Source organism: Schistocerca serialis, chromosome 4 (genome assembly GCF_023864345.2).
Source record: "Schistocerca serialis cubense isolate TAMUIC-IGC-003099 chromosome 4, iqSchSeri2.2, whole genome shotgun sequence".
Lineage (NCBI taxonomy): Eukaryota > Metazoa > Arthropoda > Insecta > Orthoptera > Acrididae > Schistocerca > Schistocerca serialis.
Genome location: NC_064641.1, coordinates 801,980,262 through 802,000,526, shown reverse-complemented (window position 1 = coordinate 802,000,526; position 20,265 = coordinate 801,980,262). Strand labels below are relative to the sequence as shown.

General features: G+C 45.6%; 1 protein-coding gene across 1 annotated transcript in view; it reads right to left on the bottom strand.

The window, feature by feature from the left end:
- The window catches only part of LOC126473210 (odorant receptor 43a-like), a 57,020-nt gene that overhangs the window by 19,952 nt on the left and 16,803 nt on the right, over positions 1-20,265 (bottom strand). The window lies entirely within an intron of this gene.

The window sequence follows — 20,265 nt, the reverse complement described above, 5'->3', positions numbered from 1 at the left end:
CGCCATCATCAGGCCCTCCGACTTGAGATTAAGTAAAACTGATAAAATCCCATATTAAAAGAGGGAGGTACAACACCCATAAAATGATAAACTACTGACAGGGATGGAAGGAAAACGACCGTAGACGAGGTGAGGGAAAGAAAGTGACTAATGACAGGGGCATGATGGAAGAAGCAGACGAGACAATAGAGATGCTCCAGACATAACAGACCCCATAAGGAAAGGAGTGGGAAGGCAGAATGCCGGGGTGAACCACCAAGCCCAGTTGAAGCCAATCCAGTCGGGGCAAAGGGGGGAGCATGAGAGCCTGCCAACCCCTCCACTCATCTATAAGGCCCCTCCCTTAAATAAAGCGATAAGCCTTCCCCCCCCCCCCCCCCCCTCACGAATAAAACGTAAAACGAGGTCCGCTGTTGAGGCACTGGCAGCCAAAACAGGGGTAGCGAGTCGGGAAGGCTAAAAGTCCGTTGCAGGGTGGCTAAGTTGGGGCAGTCTAATAAGATGTGAGTCACAGTCAACATTGATCTGCAACGACAGAGAGGGGGTCCTCACGACTGAAGAGAGAACTGTGAGTCAAGCAAGTATGCCCGATGCGGAGCCGGCATAGGACGACAGAGGCCTTACGAGAGGCCCATGAGGAGGACTGCCATGGAGATGTAGAATCCATAACCACCCTGAGCTTGTTCGGCATAGAAAGAGCGTGCCATTCTGCATCCCAAAGGCCCAAAACCTGACGACATAATGCCAAGCTAAGGTCTATATCTGGAATGCCAATAGCAGCAGATGGCCTGGTAGTAGCTAATTTAGCCAGTCGATCAGCAAGTTCATTGCCAGGAATCCTAACATGGCCTGGGGTCCAAATGAAAACCACCAAGCATCCACGTTGAACAAGGAGAGAAAGGGAGTCCTGAATAGTGATGACCAATGGGTGGCGAGGGAAGCACTGGCCAATAGCGTGCAAACCGCTCAATGAGTCACTACAGATAGTGAAGGATAGTCCTGAGAAGGAATGGATATGGTCCAGTGCATGCAAGATGGCTACCAATTCTGCAGTAAAAAGACTGCAGCCATCAGGCAAGGAACGAAGTTTTGTGCATCGTGCATGTGTGTAAGCAAAACCAGTGCGGCCAGAAACCATGGAGCCATCAGTATAAATCACATCTGAACCCTGGAATGAACTGATGAGACAGCAGAACTGGTGGCAAAGGGCCAACAGAGGGATAGAATCCTTTGAATTGGTGTAGAGATCAAGACAGAGCTGTGGCCGAGAGACTCACCAAGGAGGGGTAAGTGCGTGAGCAGAGAAGAGAGGCGGTAAAGGGAATTGCTGGAGTTCAGAAAACAGAGGCTGAATGCGGACAGCCGAGGTAAGCCCACATCATGGCCGCTGCTGCAGCAGGGTGATCTCCATGTCTGGATAAAGGAGGCCATAATTAGGGTGCTTTGGGGTGCAGTGAATGTGGAGTGCCTAAGATAACAGCTGTTGTCGGTGCAAAACGTTGCAGTGGTGGAAACTCTGCCTCTGCGAGAAGGCTAAGTACGAGGCTAGTCCGGAAGGCACCAATCGCAAATCGGACCCCACAGTGGTGGATAGGGTCTAGGATCTTCACTGTTGAAGGCGACACAGAACCATAGACAGAACTTCTGTAGTCTAAATGAGACTGGACCAACGCTTGATACAATCGCAGGAGAACAGAGTGGTCTGCACTGCAGGTGGTATTGCACAGACACTTAAGAATATTGAGATGGGACCAGCACGTCCTCTTCAGCTGATGAAGATGAGGGAGCCATGTCAACTGGGCATCAAAGACCAGACCCAAGAAGCGATGGGTGTCCACTACCTCAAGGGGATGGCCATTGAGGAACAGTTCCAGATGGGTGTGGACTGTACAGCGATGGCAGAAATGGATGGAACATGTCTTGGCCGCCAAAAACTGAAAGCCATGGGAGAGAGCCCATGAATGCACCCGGCAGATTGCCCCCTGTAGATGGCGTTCTGCAGCACCCATTACGGAGGAAGCAAGGTGGATACAAAAATCGTCAGGATACAAAGAGGGGGACACTGTCGGCCTAACAGCTGTCACCAGATCATTAATGGTTATGAGAAAGAGAGGGACACTCAGCACGGAACCCAAGGGAACCCCATTTTCTTGCCGATGGGGAGTGCTGTAGAAGCAGCCAACTTGGACCCAAAAAGAGCGACAAGAAAGGAAGTTACGGATAAAAATGGGCAGAGCGCCAAGAAGGCCCCATTCGTGAAGGGTGGTGAGGATGTGGTGGCGCCAGGTGGTGTCATAGGCTTTATGCAGATCAAAGAAGACTGCAAGGAGGTGTTGCCAATGGGCAAGAGCTGACTTGATAGCAGACTCCAGTTGCACCAAGTTATCCACTGTAGAGCAGCCACAGCGAAAACCACTGAGTCGATGACAAAAGGTCGCGGGATTCAAGGATCCAAAACAACCGCTGACTCACCATGCATTCAAGGAGCTTGCAGAGGGTGTTAGTAAGGCTAATTGGATGGTAGCTGTTCAACTGAAGAGGTGGCTTCCCTGGCTTCAACACCGGAACAATAATGCTTTCCCCTCACTCCACAGATAGTTGAAGAGGGTCAGTATACGATGGTGGCCAGCCGCCGATAAGTGTTGGAGCATTTGGTTATGTATCCGATCTGGTCCAGGAGCCGAGTCAGGCCAAAGGGCGAGGATGCTGGCAAATTCCCACTCGCTGAATGTGACAAAGAAAAGACAAAGGCAGTCATTCTGAGCACTCTTTCAGGAGGAGGAACGTGGGTGGATACTGAACTGATGCCGAAATTTGAGCAAAGTGTGGAGTCAAATTTTTTTTCTACAAAGTCTGGATTGGTAACGACAACACCATGCACAGGAATTCCTGCAACCCTGGTGGGAGGACGGTGGCCAAAAATTCGCCTGAGTTTCGCCCAGACTTGTGAAGAGGGGGTGTGTGGCCCTTTGGCAGCTATATATCGTTCCCAGCAAATCCGTTTCTGAAATTTGATAAGGTAGCGGGCCTGGGTGTGGAGTCGTTTAAAGATCAGAAGAAGGGCAGTAGAAGGGTGCCGTTTGAAGTGTTGAAGAGTACAATGGCGGTCTTTTATGGCTGCAGCAATTTCCGGAGTCCACCAGGGACCATCTTCCAGTGTGGGGAACCTGAAGAAGAAGAGATTGTGGAAACAGCTGCTGAAAGGATGGCAGCAGTCAAAGACTGAGTAGATTCATCAACACTGTCGTGTGGCAATAAAGGGGGGATGGGAGCAGAGGAGAAGGCACCCCAATCAGCCTTAGATATGGCCCATCTGGGAGGGTGATGGAGCGAGAGACACTGAAGGAAGGTCAAAACAATAAGATAATGGTCGCTGTCACGTAAGTCATTGTGGACTCCCCACTGAATGCAGGGACGAAGGCTGGGACTGCAGATGGAGAGGTCAATGGTAGAGAAAGTGCCGTGCACCACAGTGAAGTGAGTGGGAGTGCCTGTGTTAAGTAAACAGAGGTCAAGTCCTGCCAGAACAGCTTTAACTGTCCTGCCCAGAGCAGTAGTCTTGTGACTACCCCAAAGAGAATTGTGGGCATTTAAGTCCCCTAATAGCAGGAAGGGAGTTATTGAAGAATGGTGGTGAGGGCATGGGATGTGGGCGGCCTGTCAGATGAGAGGTAGAGATTACAGATTGTGACTGGAGTGGCCAGATGGACCCTGACAGCAATGGCTTACAGAGTGGTATAGAGTGGTATAGAGGGGAACCCATTTACTAACAATGTCCTTGTGGACCAAGGTGCAAACACCACCAGAAGCCCGCAAAGGGCCAATTTGGTTCCGACAGAAAGCATGGGACCCACAAGGGCGGGTGAGTAAGAATTGACAAAATGGGTCTCCGCAATACAAGCGGCAGAGTAGAAGGAAAGAAGGGGCTGCAACTCTCGAAGGTGGCGCAGATACCCAGTACAGTTCCACTGTACCGAGTTCAAAGATTGGTGGGGCGTGACAGGGACTGGTATGTCACCGAGATGGTCACAAGCATGCAGGGCATCAGATTGGGCAGCAGAAGATGTCTTTGTGACCAAAGCACTGGATACGTTTTACTCATCGATTCAACTTCGCCATTCTTATCTTCAATCGTCTCCACGAAAAACAAAGGCTTGGTCGTGGCGAAACTTTCGCCATCTGTCCTGGTACAAACCAGGTACCGAAGGAAAGGTTTCAACCCAAGCTGGCGTACTTGACCCTCCACCCAGGTGGTGGCCAGGGAGGGGAAAGTCCGAAGGATCAAAGGAGTTTCACCTTTGCTACTACCACTCTTAGAGACTGCCGCAGAATGGCCAGGATTGTGAAGCTTTTGTCGCTTCATGCACAAAGTGTCTGCTGTAGTACCACCCACTATTATCAGGGGCTCATCCCGAGGCGGCACCCAGCCACAGCAAGGGCTGTCTGGGATGGCGGCCATTGCTGGGAGTTCTGGTGCTCCAAAGTGATGAGCATCGACTCCTGGGCATTCATGAGGCATTAACAGCTCAGTTACTAGCAGTGTAATCCCTGTGGTTTCAGGGGGCGCAGCCAAGTGGGTACTTAATAGCCCCACCACACGGAATGGGTACCGTGGGTGACCTAGTGGGAGGGGGGGGGGGGCAGGGTGCAAAGCAAGAGGGGAGGGCAACGGGAGGCGGAGAGGAACCTGCACCATGGAAGCTAGGTATGCCGATCATCCCCAAATGGCTCACACTGAATGAAAAATTTTTGGAAATGGAGGTCAAACCCCAACGGGAGCAAAAACGCCAAAAAGGAGATGGAAACAGCAAACTATACAATAGCATAGACCAAAACAAAGCCAGGAGGATAGCCAGGCCGGCATAAAGTCAACTAAGAGGGGAAAAAGAGGGGGCAGGGACAAAGGAGTAAGGATAGGGAGGGAGGGAGAGGAACAAGGATGGTAATCCAGCCTGGGAAGGAAAGGAGACTGCAAAGCTCGGGGCCCCGTGCGAGCCACACACGTACCAACAAAAGGACTGTGGGCCCCCAAGGGGGGGGGGGGGGGGGGGGGGCATGTCGGTCAGTGTTGATGGGCCCAGGCGAGGCGTAAAGCTTTGTTTCGTGCAGTCGTCAAGGCTATATGAGTGGTCCTTCGGCTCCGAAAGCCCACATCGATGATATTTCGTTGAATGTTTCGCACCCTGACACTTGTTGATGGCCCAGCATTGAAATCTGCAGCAATTTGCGGAAGGGTAGTACTTCTGTGACGCTAAAAGATTCTCATCAGTAGTCGTTCGCTGCGGTCGGAAAAAGATCTTGCTAGAACGGAACTGAGATTTGATGTTTTTCTGGACCTCTGATATTCACAGTACACTCGTAAAATGGTCTTACGGTAAAATCCCAACGTCGTCGCTATATCAGATGTGTCACATCGCTCGTGCGCCGACTATAACACCACGTTCAGACTCACTTAAATCTTCATAACCTGCCCCTGTAGCAGCAGTAACCGATGTATCGTCTGCGCCAGACACTTATTGTCTTATATATGGGTTGCCGACCGCAGCGTCGTATTCTGCCTGTATTTGAATGCGAATGCCTATACGAGTTGCTTTGGCGCTTCATTGTATGTCTCTAATCTATATTTCTTCTTACTTTTACACATATCTTTTCACAAAAATTTTTGAGCCTGCTATTTCAATTTTTTATTTTACTGAAGTTAAATATCACTGCAATGTAATTTTTTTTGCACAAAATGTTAAAATCTTTAACTATATGAAGAGTTAGGTCTTGAGGAGACAGACAGCTTTTCGTTAAATATTCCAATTTTTCCTCAAATCACTAACTAAGATTTTCTTAATTAGCCTGATTACTTTCAAACAATCTTTCTTTGCTAAATTACACTACTGGCCATTAAAACTGCTACACCACGAAGATGATGTGCTACAGACGTGAAATTTAACCGACAGGAAGAAGATGTCATATGCAAATGATTAGCTTTTCAGAGCATTCACACAAGGCTGGCACCGGTGGCGACACCTACAACGTGCTGACACGAGGAAGGTTTCCAACCGATTTCTCATACACAAACAGCAGTTGACCCGCGTTGCCTGGTGAAACGTCGTTGTGATGCCTCGTGTAAGGAGGAGAAATGCGTACCACCACGTTTCCGACTTTGATAAAGGTCGGATTCTAGCCTATCGCGATTGCGGTTTATCGTATCGCGACATTGCTGCTAGCGTTGGTCGAGATCCAATGACTGTTAGCAGAACATGGAATCGGTGGGTTCAGGAGGGTAATATGGAACGCCGTGGTGGATCCCAATGGCCTCGTATCACTAGCAGTCGAGATGACAGGCACCTTATCCACACGGCTGTAACGGATCGTGCTGCCACATCTCGATCCCTGAGTCTACCTATGGGGACGTTTGCAAGACAACAACCATCTGCACGAACGGTTCGACGGCGTTTGCAGCAGCATGGACTATCAGCTCGGAGACCAAGGCTGCGCTTACCCTTGACGCTGCATCACAGGCAGGAGCGTCTGTGACGGTGTACTCAACGACGAACCTGGGTGCACGAATGGCAAAAAGTCATTTTTTCGGATGAATCCATGCTCTGTAAAAACATCATGATGGTCGCATCCGTGTTTGGCGACATCGTCGTGAACGCACATTGGAAGCGTGTATTCGTCATCGCCATACTGGCGTATCATCCGGCGTGATGGTATGGGGTACCATTGTTACACGTCTCGATCACCTCTTGTTCGCAATGACGGCACTTTGAACAGTGGACGCTGCCTGTGGAAAAATGTGTAAGGTAGGTGCGCGGAGTCATACACGTTACGGAGACTTTAGTCATCAACAATATATTCTCCTCATGGAAGCAAAAAAAGAAGGGAGATAACACTATAGACTTACGCTGTACGTTGTTTTGAACCCAGACTGGGCCCGGCCTGCCGCCAGCTTAGAGAGCCCAAAACATTAGCAGACTGCTGTTACAATTGCTTCTTGTTCATTATTTTTGTCGTGTCCATCCAACAGCTCTTTTAAATACTAATTATAGAGCTTACACGAACAACATAGTGTCAGGGAGGCAATTTGGAACGTTTATGCGCATTTGCTGTAGTAATACGACACATCTGACCTCGTTTATGCAACTTGTTTTTGCTTTGATATATTTTGAATAACCAAGAAGAGAAGGCTATAATGTGAGAAAAATCCTTTCATAAACCGTGTAATTTCACTTTTACTGCTTTTGTATCGATAGCAAATTAAGCTGGAATTCCGAAACCAATGGTGTTTCTCTTTTTTTCTTTTTTTTTACTGGTACTGCTTATTGTTCGTTACATTTTCAGCTTTTAGCTCGTATACACATTTTTAACCTTCATTTTTGCAAAAAACGTACCTACGAGATTTTTGTTAGCCCATGTAAGTGTAAAACGAGGAAAGAAGCAAGGCACGCTGTCTTATCTTCTGCACGTCAATGATGTGAACGATTATTGAAATGTCAATTTCTTAAGAAATAACTACGTCTCTACACAATTAAAGCACCAGATTTTGTTTGGAATACGATCACGGAGGTCGATAATTATTCCCAGCTGTCAAAACTGCATGTGGGCACGTCAGAGTGACATCACAGGGAAGTATCACTGCGATGAACTTTAGAGGTATAAATGAGGTGAACCTAATGGTTTTGGGTTACATAAGACGGCGGACATTGGCTTCAGGTTTGTGACCTCCATGATTCTCCATTATTTTATTTACAGGTCCGCAGCTCGTGGTCGTGCGGTAGCGTTCTCGCTTCCCACGCCCGGGTTCCCGGGTTCGATTCCCGGCGGGGTCAGGGATTTTCTCTGCCTCGTGATGTCTGGGTGTTGTGTGATGTCTTTAGGTTAGTTAGGTTTAAGTAGTTCTAAGTTCTAGGGGACTGATGACCATAGATGTTAAGTCCCATAGTACTCAGAGCCATTTGAACCATTTTTTATTTACAACAGGCTGCCAACACTGGGGTAACTTTTCGACTCCGCTACCGTAGAAATCACGTGATTTTGGGACGCATTTTCATCTGGAAAGGAATTTCCTTGAAGGTTGTTCGACGGAGAGCGCAAGATCAGGTGAATAAAGTGGGTGCGGAGTGACTTCTCGACCCAAATCCTGTATACTGTTTTTTGGTCAGTCTAGCAAACTGCGCGCGGGCGTTACCATGGAATAGCACCACTTCATGCAGTCTTTCTGGCCGTTGTTCTTGGAATGCATCTACAAGAAGTGCCAGTTGTTGACAGTAAATGTCCTTCCTCGGGGAAGCAATTCGTTACACACCACACTATCACAGATGCATAACATCCTCTTTTGTGGACGAGCGCAGGTCTTAGCACAGGGAGTTGCTGCTTTGTTTGTTCTCAACCATTCCTCTATTTTACTTATGTTAACATAAATACATCATTTCTCATCACCAAGATACAAATGATCAATGTTATTTACCAGCCAGTTGGTGACGAGTAAGCAGAGGTGCAGGCCACCTGCTGATTTTTGTGATTTTGGCTTAGATCATGCCCTACCCATACACTCGACTTTTGAATTTCCTCATTGCAAGCAAATGTCGCGCCATGGAGGAATGATCACAGTTAATGTCATCTGCCAGTTCTCGAGTACACTGATTTAGATCTTTGTGGATTAATGCGTTTAAACGATCTTTATCAAATCCTGAAGGCCCTCCTGAACGTGGAGAGTCACTAACGCCAAAACGATTCTTCTTAAAACGAGAAAACCATTTTCCTGCCGTGCTCTGACCAATGGCATTGTCTCCATAAACGGCTTATAACTTTCTAGCTGCCTCCGCTGCTGGCAAGTCCCTATCGAACTCAACTGAAGAGTATGTCGGAAATGTTCCGATTCCTCCACTTGGCACTCCTTTTTCCAGCGTCCACAGCTCCATTCACTATCACCAGATGAAACAATGACAATATGTAAACTCAGATTGCAACAGTGAACGACAAATTAAAAACGACAATCGGTAAATAAACCCATAACAACCGCAATACCAACATGCAAAACAAAAACACTACCAACTTATGCACCGACCTAACACGAATACGTGAGGCAACGCTAGCGCAATGCAATCCATCACAAATTGTCAGAAGTGCAAACGATAGAAAGTTGAACCTGAGTGACGAAGCAGAGGTACTTTCTACTTTCAATGTAGTGCTGAATGTCAAACTGGTAACAACACATAGTTCGAATGGACGTTACCGAAATACCTCATGCTTTGATTAAAACGAGGATGTTAATACTTACACTAATGCGTAATTCTAATACAAGCATCGTATACACAGAAATAATCAGCATTTTTGTACTCTTAATAATGCCTAGCCTACATTTTTTCTATTTAATTAATACTTTCCAAAGGAATAAAAACGTAACTAAGTTAGAAGATAACTGGGATCACTTAAGATGCAAAACAACAAAATGGTTCAAATAGCTCTAAGCACATCTGAGGTCATCAGTCCCCTTGACTTAGAACTACTTAAACCTGACTAACCTAAGGACATCACACACATCCATGCCCGAGGCAGGATTCGAACCTGCGACCGTAACAGCAGCGCGGTTCCGGACTGAAGCGCCTAGAAGAACCTATAACCGCTCGGCATAGCGGCCGGCAGCAAAACAACACAAATTCACGATGTCTTAGATGGAATACGAAGCAAGTTAGGCACAATCACGCACGTAAGACCTGGTGGTATTACTCCAAAAAGTACACGCATAAAAATTAGTTGATTTTATTAATATGTGGCGTAGTTTGCGATATGTTAATTAGTTCTATTTAGTGCCATCTAAAAAAAGTCTGTTGACAATTTTCAAAGCCGTCAGTCTTTTTCTGTCGGAAATGTAACCTACTGAGAACTAGTTTAGCACCAACTTTATGACTTGTATAACTTATATTGTTAGATCGACGACTTCTTTCTCAATATTCTTTTGACCAGAGGAAATCACCCTTGCAATGGAGAGAAAACTAGAACCATATCACAATGCAGTTGAGCAGAGTTTGCTGGTACTCAAGGTGTGGGCGTGATAATGCGGCTTGTTTGCGTTGTTGTGTCCCTCAACGAACTTGGAAAGGTCATTTCAACCATAAGCCATGCACGCACTGTCACTTTCTTTACATCAGTGGTTCCGAACCTTTCTTAGACCATTACCCCCGAGTGCAGTCTGACACTATTTCCCCGCACCACAACATTTCCGCGAACTGTATCACCTAAATAAACTGTAGAATGAAAAATTTTTCTTGGAACAATTTTATTTTTAAAATGATGAAAGATGAATGATATTTACTTCGCGCGCGCGCGCGTGTGTGTGTGTGTGTGTGTGTGTGTGTGTGTGTGTGTGTGTGTGTGTGTGTGTGTGTGTGTGTGTGTGTGTTTGCCGGGGGAAGGTGTTAGAATGAATGACAAAGGAATTCGTGGTGCATCGCATTTATACCCACAACTTCTTCTCTGATAGGAACGTAACTATGTACAGTGATGGTTGATGCTTGCTACAAAACACACTTGCCCTGCATTATTCCTCTCCACTGCGGCACTTGCTTGCCCACATACTGGAACCCCAATTGAAATCAAAGAAGTTCAGTTGTGTGCAGTATATTTACTGTTTTTGAGTCACTTGATTACTTTTGAACTGGCACAAATTGGACGGCTGTAGGCTGTTAATGCTTTTCGTATAACCAGTCTAATAATAGCAATAATAATAATAATAATAATAATAGTAATAATAATTAATAATAATAATACTGTGTACAGCCTTAAATAGTTACTTTTCTGTTGTTCTGTCAATTCATTTATCTATTTCGAAGAAAGTAATGAAGCAATTTCGGGACGACTGCAGGTACTACGCACAACTTCGGGAAGACTTTCTTGATATATTAGCATTTTTTACTTTTATATGTCACTTTTTTCATCAGCAATGTACGGGACAAAGTACAACATGTGTCTAGTGTGGACCATGTGAGGAACCTGTAACTTCCGCCGAATTAATACTACTAACTGTGAAAAAGTGATTGTAACTCTCCAATGTTGATTATACAAGTTAATAATAAAGTTGTAATAGTAACGACCTTTTGAAAAAAAAAATTAGTTTTGTAACTGAAAGAGAATCGAATCGTTTAGGTTTTACCCCTCAGTGTTGTTGCGTGTTGTGGTCTTCAGTCCTGAGACTGGTTTGATGCAGCTCTCCATGCTATTCTATCCTGTGCAAGCTTCATCTCCCAGTACCTACTGCGACCTACATCCTTCTGAATCTGCTTGGTGTATTCATCTCTTGGTCTCCCTGTACGATTTTTACCCTCCACGCTGCCCTCCAATACTAAATTGGTGATCCCTTGATGCCTCAGAACATGTCCTACCAATCGATCCCTTCTTCTAGTCAAGTTGTGCCACAAACTTCTCTTCTCCCCAATCCTATTCAACACCACCTCATTAGTTATGTGATCTACCCATCTAATCTTCAGCATTCTTCTGTAGCACCACATTACGAAAGCTTCTATTCTCTTCTTGTCCAAACTATTTATCGTCCATGTTTCACTTCCATACATGGCTACACTCCATACAAATACTTTCAGAAATGACTTCCTGACACTTAAATCTATACTCGATGTTAACAAATTTCTCTTCTTCAGAAACGCTTTCCTTGCCATTGCCAGTCTACAGTTTATACCCTCACTACTTCGACAACATCAGTTATTTTGCTCCCCAAATAGCAAAACTCCTTTACTACTTTAAGTGTAATTTCCTAATCTAATTCCCTCAGCATCACCCGATTTAATTTGACTACATTCCATTATCCTCGTTTTGCTTTTGTTGATGTTCAGCTTATATCCTCCCTTCAAGCCACCATCCATTCCGTTCAACTGCTCTTCCAGGTCCTTTGCTGTCTCTGACAGAATTACAATGTCATCGGCGAACCTCAAAGTTTTTATTTCTTCTCCGTTGATTCTAATACCTACACCGAATTTTTCTTTTGTTTCCTTCACTGCTTGCTCAGTATACAGATTGAGTAACTTCGAGGAGAGGCTACAACCCTGCCTCACTCCCTTCCCAACCGCTGCTTCCCTTTCATGCCCCTCAACTTTTATAACTGCCATTTGGCTTCTATACAAACTGTAAATAGCCTATCGCTCCCTATATTTTACCCCTGTCACCTTCATAATTTGAAAGAGAGCATTCCAGTCAACATCGTCAAAAGCTTTCTCTAAGTCTACAAATGCTAGAAAGGTTTGTTTGCCTTTCCTTAATCTAGCTTCTAAGATAAGCCGTAGGGTCAGTATTGCCTCACGTGTTCCAATATTTCTACGGAAACCAAACTGATCTTCCCCAAGGTCGGCTTCTACTAGTTTTTCCATTCGTCTGTAAAGAATTTGCGTTAGTATTTTGCAGCCGTGACTTATTGAACTGATAGTTCGGTAATTTTCACATCTGTCAACACCTGCTTTCTTTGGGATTGGGATTATTATATTCTTCTTGAAGTCTGACGGTATTTCGCCTATCTCTTATATCTTGCTCACCAGATGGTAGAGTTTTGTCAGGACTGTGTCTCCCAGGGCCGTCAGTAGTTCCAATGGACTGTTGTCTACTCCGGGGGCCTTGTTTCGACACAGGTCTTGCAGTGCTCTGTCAAACTCTTCACGCAGTATAGTATCTCCCATTTCATCTTCATCTGCATCTACATCCTCTTCCACTTCCATAATATTGTCCTCAAGTACATCACTCCTTCCACCTTTCTGCATTCCCTTCTTTGCTTAGAACTGGGTTTCCATCTGAGCTCTTGATATTCATACAAGTGGTTCTCTTTTCTCCAAAGGTCTCTTTAATTTTCCTGTAGGCTGTATCTATCTTACCCATAGTGAGACAAGCCTCTACATCCTTACATTTGTCCTCTAGCCACCCCTGCTTAGCCATTTTGCACTTCCTGTCGATCTCATTTTTGAGACGTTTGTATTCCTTTTTGCCTGCTTCATTTACTGCATTTTTATATTTTCTCCTTTCATCAATTAAATTCAATATCTCTTGTGTTACCCAAGGATTTCTACTAGCCCTCATCTTTTTACCTACTTGATCCTCTGCTGCCTTCACTACTTCATCCCTCAAAGCTACCCATTCTTCTTCTACTGTATTTCTTTCCCCCATTCCTGCCATTTGTTCCCTTACGCTCTCTCTGAAACTCTGTACAACCTCTGGTTTAGTCAGTTTATCCAGGTCCCATCTCCTTAAATTCCCACCTTTTTGCAATTTCTTCAGTTTTAAGCTACAAGTCATAACCAATAGACTGTGGTCGGAGTCCACATCTGCCCCTGGAAATGTCTTACAATTTAAAACCTGGTTCCTAAATCTCTGTATTACCATTATACAATCTATCTGCGACTTTCCAGTATCTCCAGGCTTCTTCCATGTATACAACCTTCTTTCATGAATATCGAACCAAGTGTTAGCTATGATTAAGTTGTGCTCTGTGCAAAATTCTACCAGGCGGCTTCCTCTTTCATTTCTCACCCGCAATCCATATTCACCGACTACGTTTCCTTCTCTCCCTTTTCCTACTACCGAATTCCAGACACCCATGACTTAAATTTTCGTGTCCCTTCACTATCTGAACAATTTCTTTTATTTCGTCATACATTTCTTCAATTTCTTCGTCATTGCAGAGCTAGTTGGCATATAAACTTGTACTACTGTAGTAGGCGTGGGTTTCGTGTCCATCTTGGCCACAATAATGCGTTCACTATGCTGTTTGTAGTAGCTTACCCGCATTCCTATTCTTTTTATTCATTATCAAACCTACTTTTATTCGTTATCAAACCTACCCCTATTTGATTTTGTATTTATAACCCTGTATTCACCTGACCAGAAGTCTTGTTCCTCCTGCCACGGAACTTCACTAATTCCCACTATATCTAACTTTAACCTATCCATTTCCCTTTTTAAATTTTCTAACCTACCTGCCCGATTAAGGGACCTGACATTCCACGCTCCGATCCGTAGAACGCCAGTTTTCTTTCTCCTGATAACGAAGTCCCCTTGAGTAGTCCCCGCCCGGAGATCCGAATGGGGGACTATTTTACCTACGGAATATTTTACCCAAGAGGACGCCATCATCATTAACCATACAGTAAAGCTGCATGCCCTCGGGATAAATTATGGCTGTAGTTTCCCCTTGCTTTCAACCGTTCGCAGTACCAGCTCAGCTAGGCTGTTTTGGTTAGTGTTACAAGGCCAGATCAGTCCATCAGCCAGACTCTTGCCCCCCTGCAACTATTGAAAAGGCTGCTGCCCCTCTTCAGGAACCACGCGTTTGTCTGGCCTCGCAACAGATACCCCTCCGTTGTCGTTGCACCTACGGTACGGCTGTCTGTATCGCTGAGGCACGCAAGCCTCCCCACCAACGGCAAAGTCCATGGTTCAAAAATGTTCAAATGTGTGTGAAATCTTATGGGACTTAACTGCTAAGGTCATCAGTCCCTAAGCTTACACACTACTTAACCTAAATTATCCTAAGGAAAAACACACACCCCCATGCCCGAGGGAGGACTCGAACCTCCGCCGGGACCAGCCGTACAGTCCATGACTGCAGCGCCTTAGACCGCGCGGCTAATCCTGCGCAGGTCCATGGTTCATGGGGGGGGGGGGGGGGGCACCCCTCAGAAAAATTCATTTTACCCATCAGTCGGTAATTACCTCCAAGTTTGCGAGCCACTGCTTTATGGAAGTAGGGTTGCCGGAACGCAAAATTGCCCACCGAATTGGCATGCTCCAAAGCAAGGTCATTCGAACATTAAGCCACTACCGTGAGAGAGAGAAAAAATTTAAGATCTACCTTGCAGCGGTTGCTTGCGGTCATCAGCACCAGCTGATGGCCACTGCCAACAAATTGTAGCTCATATGAACCCCCAGGAGAATGTGACAATAGTATGCTGCTCTTTCGGAGGCGACTGGGAGGAATGTGTAGATCCAGGCAGTGGCCATTCTTATCACGTTGAGACTATTGCATACTAACAGTACGTTAACGACGTAACCGCGCTGCTGGCACTTCACTTCTCGCTGCTGGCACAGGGCACAACTCTGTTCTCCTTCATTTATGCTACAGCCTCACTGCTAGCACATCGCTGGCCACGCGGGCATTTAGCTTCTCGCAGGAAGTCTTTACCCTGCGACTGTTCAAGTTGCTAGTTGAGTGGATTACTGTGTGCAGAGCAAAATAGATTGACGCCAAAAAAAGTGTTTCTTGAACATGAGAAAGAAAAGGTTTCGGATGTACCCTTTGAATGTAGACCATCCATACTGCAGATGCCTTCACCGATTATAGCAGCAGCTTCAAAATTATCCAGAACACTTTTCGACGAAGTTACGATTGTTGCGACAAATTCTTCAATTTATTTAAAATAAGTTAGGTGACCCAAACAAGACAGATACATGATAAGGCTACTGGCCATCTGTGAAAGCTGTACGCAGGAGGACTTCTACATGGGCAGTACCTTCTTCAATATGAAGTGACTCTGGTCACCTGATGCGAGGTTGTTCCCTCCACCAGCTCTTAGTATCGCCGTGTGCTGACGTGTTAGTTTGGTGCGCAGTTCGATGTACTTTATGTAGCAACGTTTTTGGCTAAGGAATATGTGATAGTTCACTTAAATTGTTTATGCATGATTTCGTAGGTAATTTAATGTTATTTTAGTATTTCACTGTGTAATATAGCAACATTCAGGTATTTAGGTACCAAATCAAAAATATTTGGTCATGGTGCAATGAAACCAATAAGGGAAGGTGTGTCCTTATAAGATATTCTGAGACTTATTTTTATGTAAATCTTAGCTTCCTTCCAAAGCGAATTACTGAATTATAGACTTTCAAAGTTTTTTCATTGTTTTGTTATACTATTTCATGAGCCTCCATCAGCGTTTCCCAGTTAGATTGTCTAAAATTTATGAGAAAATAGCAGTATTTAGACTGACATCTTGGGTTGTCGGGTGTTCTGCCGGATATCAGCGTCGTACTTGCACGATATTTCGGTCACGTAGCTCGAGACCTTCATCAGGTGCGACCTGAGACTGCTCCTCGAGTGGACCTGGTCCAGTATTTATGCCTATGGCCTTCCCCTCCACCAACGGCTGCAGGCGCTTCCTCTGTGGTCCGCGCGGACCACAGAGGAAGCGCCTGCAGCCGTTGGTGGAGGGGGAAGGCCATAGGCATAAATACTGGACCAGGTCCACTCGAGGAGCAGTCTCAGGTCGCACCTGATGAAGGTCTCGAGCTACGTGACCGAAATATCGTGCAAGTACGACGCTGATATCCGGCAGAACACCCGACAACCCAAGATGTCATTAGATCGCCGGGAAAGCCTGAAGAGTTACAGTATTTAGACTGTCTGGATTGGAACTATAACTTTTGTAAGGGATATAAACTGAGCGTAGTTAATTGCATATAATAGTTCAGAAAAGAATTTTTTTTTTAGTGGTAAGCGTGCAACAGAAACTGGCCATGTTGACAAAGGAGCAGATCCTATTAGCTTCTGCTGCTGTTCCTGATGGCATGTCGTTGAGGGAAGCATCAAGAACGTTCCATATTCCCAGACGATCAAATTGCAACCACATTATTTATGGAATAGCTGAAAGGAAATTAGTACAACACTGAACTCCAAAGGTAGGACAAGAGGAGGAACTACACTGCCAGAAAAAAATTAGTGCACCCTTTTAGGGGTTTCCAGTTAACTCAAGATTTGTTGTTGCAACGGTGTGTATAAAGTACATGAAATAATTACATTTGCAGACCAACAGCAGAAGCGGTTACGAGGTACCAGGTATCCACCGATGCTGAAACACCCATGTTAGTATGTCGCATAGCCTCCATGTTCGGCAATGCAGGCGCTGACTATGAAATTCATTCATCATACAGAGAGCGAATACTGTCCTCGATACGTTATGCCATACCTGCTCAACCTGTTCACGTAGTTCTGGAAGCGTTGTTGATTGACGAGTGACAGGAGTCATTTCTCTTCCCACCATGCCCTACATGTCCTCGATTGGACCCAAGCCCAAAGATTTTGCTGACCAGTAACTTTGCTGCACATCTTGAAGAGAATGCTGAGTTTTGTGGGCTGTGTGGGGGTGAGCATTATCCTGTTGAAGCAAGATATCACCTTCCTATTGCAATAACGGGAAAAGAATGATACTAACAACATTCTGCATATACAGAATGAGGGTTAGAGTCTCCTCCAGAAACAGGTGAACTAGAGTTGTAGCTTATCGCACCCCAGGTTATAAGCTCTGGGGAGGGGCCAGTGTGTCTTAAAGAAACGAACTGTGCAGGAATGGCTCTGTTAGCGGCGGCTAAGGCGGTGGGCGAATGTGTTGAAAGAAATTGTTCTGACACCTTTTCTTGAAATGAGGCCATTTATTGGCAGAAAAACCAACAGATGCAAATTCAAATGGGCAACATGAGTCAGGCCTGGGGAGACGAGGGTGAGCCAAGACGTAATGGTGGGCGAAACATAATTCGCAAAAAAGTTAGTTTCTGTAGCTGCCACGCCATTCGGACTTGTCCAAATGGCTGCCACCACGTTTCTTTAACTTCACCAAAGTCTTTGGCGCGGCAGCACCAGGAAGGGAAGATGATGTTCCCGGTCACTGGGTGCGCGGCAGAGAGTGCGTTTTTGGCTGATGGGCGGCAGGGTACCTCCAGCATGGCCACGCCATTTCCCCCTCCTTGATTGGCCAGGACCGCGGGGGCGGCATGGAAAGTTCCGAAGCGTGGCTTAGTCAGCTTCGCCTAATCGGCGTTACCTCGTCAGCACACGAGGGATGCGCTTGATCGAGATTTCCCACCTTGGTGCTGCCAGACCATGGGACGAGAAAATTACAGACAGCTGAAGCTACTGGCTAATGCTTGACCGTAACATGAGAATGAAATAAACCTTTTGAAATAAAATAAAGATATAATCCCGTACTATCTGGCTCAACCTTACACTATTCTATGAGACAGCACTCACCAGGTCTAAGCCGTACACAAAACCGACCATCACCTGAGTGCAAGCAGAATCTGCTTTCATTGCTGAAGACCACGACGCGCCATTCCACCTTCCAAATAATCCTTTGACAGCACTTGTCGAGCCATGCACGATGGACGTATCCGTTAGGACAATGCGGCGAAATATGGCGTTAATGGGCTCTCTCTACAGGCAACTGACGCGAATGTCTGTGGCAACAGCACGACAACACGTGTGGCACCTATCCTAGGCTGGTGGCCATATCACGTGACTGTGGCCTGGTCATGTTAGCCCAGATTTCAGACAGTAAGAGCTGATGGTAGGGTTCCACTGTGGAGCAGAACCCATGAAGACACAGACTCAAAGTGTCAACAAGGCTCCATAACGCTGTCGGCTGTTTTTACAAGAAATGGACTGGGTCCTATGATCCAAGTAAACCGATCACTGACTGGGAATGGTTATGGTCGGCTACTTGGAAACTGTTTGCAACCATTCATGGACTTCATCTCCCCACGACAATGCGCCATGTCAGCGGACCATAATCGTTCGCAGTTGGTTTGAAGAACAATCTGGACAGTTCACCGGACATGAATCACATCGAAAGCTTATGAGACACAATTGAAAGTTCAGTTCGTGCACAAAACCCTGCGTCGGCTGCACTTTCCCAATTATGGACGGCTGTAGAGGCAGCCTGGCTCAGTATTTCTGCAGGGGACTTCCAATGACTTGTGGAGTCCTTGCCACGTCGAGTTGCTGCACTACGCAGGGCAATTGGAGGTCCAACAGGATAGTAGGAGGTGTCCCATGACTTGTCACCTCGGTGTAATCCAGACATTATTCCGGAAACTGTATTCGTTCCCTCAGCTTTGTCCGAGATCCCGCCGAACATCTTTGAGAATAACTCTCTGCCATACGCACTTTTGCATCCCGCCTGGAAGGCGGCGCGTAGGTCTGCTCCGGAAAATTGGAATGTTGGCTGAGTGACGAAAGCGAGTAGGAGCAGGAGTGGACAAGCACTTCGGTACTGCGTCTAAAATTATAGATGTTTACTATAGGCAAAAACACGTTTATAAATGGTTATATAACTTCGCAATGATGAGCACGTAGGTGCGAAGTCTTAGACTCGTCGTAAGTAGTGCAAAGTCTCTATACGAAGCGAAGCTGAAGCGAAGTGTCCCGCCTGTCTGCTTTTGATCAAATGGGCTGAATTGGGAGCGGAGCTCGTAGATCTGGACAGCGTCGGCTAGAGGGCACTGTCGTCTGTGTCGGTGTCGTAGTGCCAACCTGCGCCGTGGCATCGTAGCTATCGATACCACACCAGTGTGCGATTTGCACGGGGGGGATTTCCCCCCATCTGCATCAGACCATCCCCTCCTCTGGTTTTAGTTTATGCATCCCAACCTGGGATGTTTATTTCCCACGCATTATAATAAAACTTTACATATAATTTAAATTTGTGGAGCCGAACACTGAAAGTTTTTAATAAGTCTTACTATTAATACTATTAATATGTTTCAGTTTTCTATCATCAGAATAAGTACAACTTTTAACAAATGTGCCTCTACTTTTTGAATTCCTCTCTTATATCTGTACCCGTATGTAGATGATTTTGTAAATAAGCTTTACCTATAATGTACTTTTGAAGATATAACAAGGGATGGCTTTTCTGATAGTGCATGCGCGTCAATAGTGAGTTTCGGCATTAACATCTATTTATAAATAGCTGTTTAACCATGGGTAACGCCACGGTCCAAGCTAGTAACATATATAATTCTACTAGCCCCCTAAGACATCCCCTCCCCCTCCCCCCCCCCCCCCCCCCCACTGGTAAAAGCACAAATCGCACACTGTACCACACGCACGTATTGTGCAGACATCAATTGAAAAATGGAAGTGTGGGGGTTCCCCATTCTTTAAATTCTTCTATTTCAAATGCTTCTCAACATTCTAGTAGCCGTGAAGTCACTATTCACTAACAACGAAAGTAAAGACATTGATGGGGAGCAAGTACTGCCGAACAAAGAATCCCCAAAACCTCTCTCAATCAACCACAAGTACCGGCCTACAAATTTCATCCATGAGCTGGTATTGTTGCGTTCGCGAAGAGGATCGTGTAGCTGATATGAGGCTTTTTGTTCAGTGCAACAGTTACGTTCATGAAGAGTATATTGGACTAACAAAAAATGATTTACAGCCCAAAGCGTGAAAATTAATTTATTTTCGAACTTAAATAAAAAAGCAGAGGCTACAATGTGATAGTA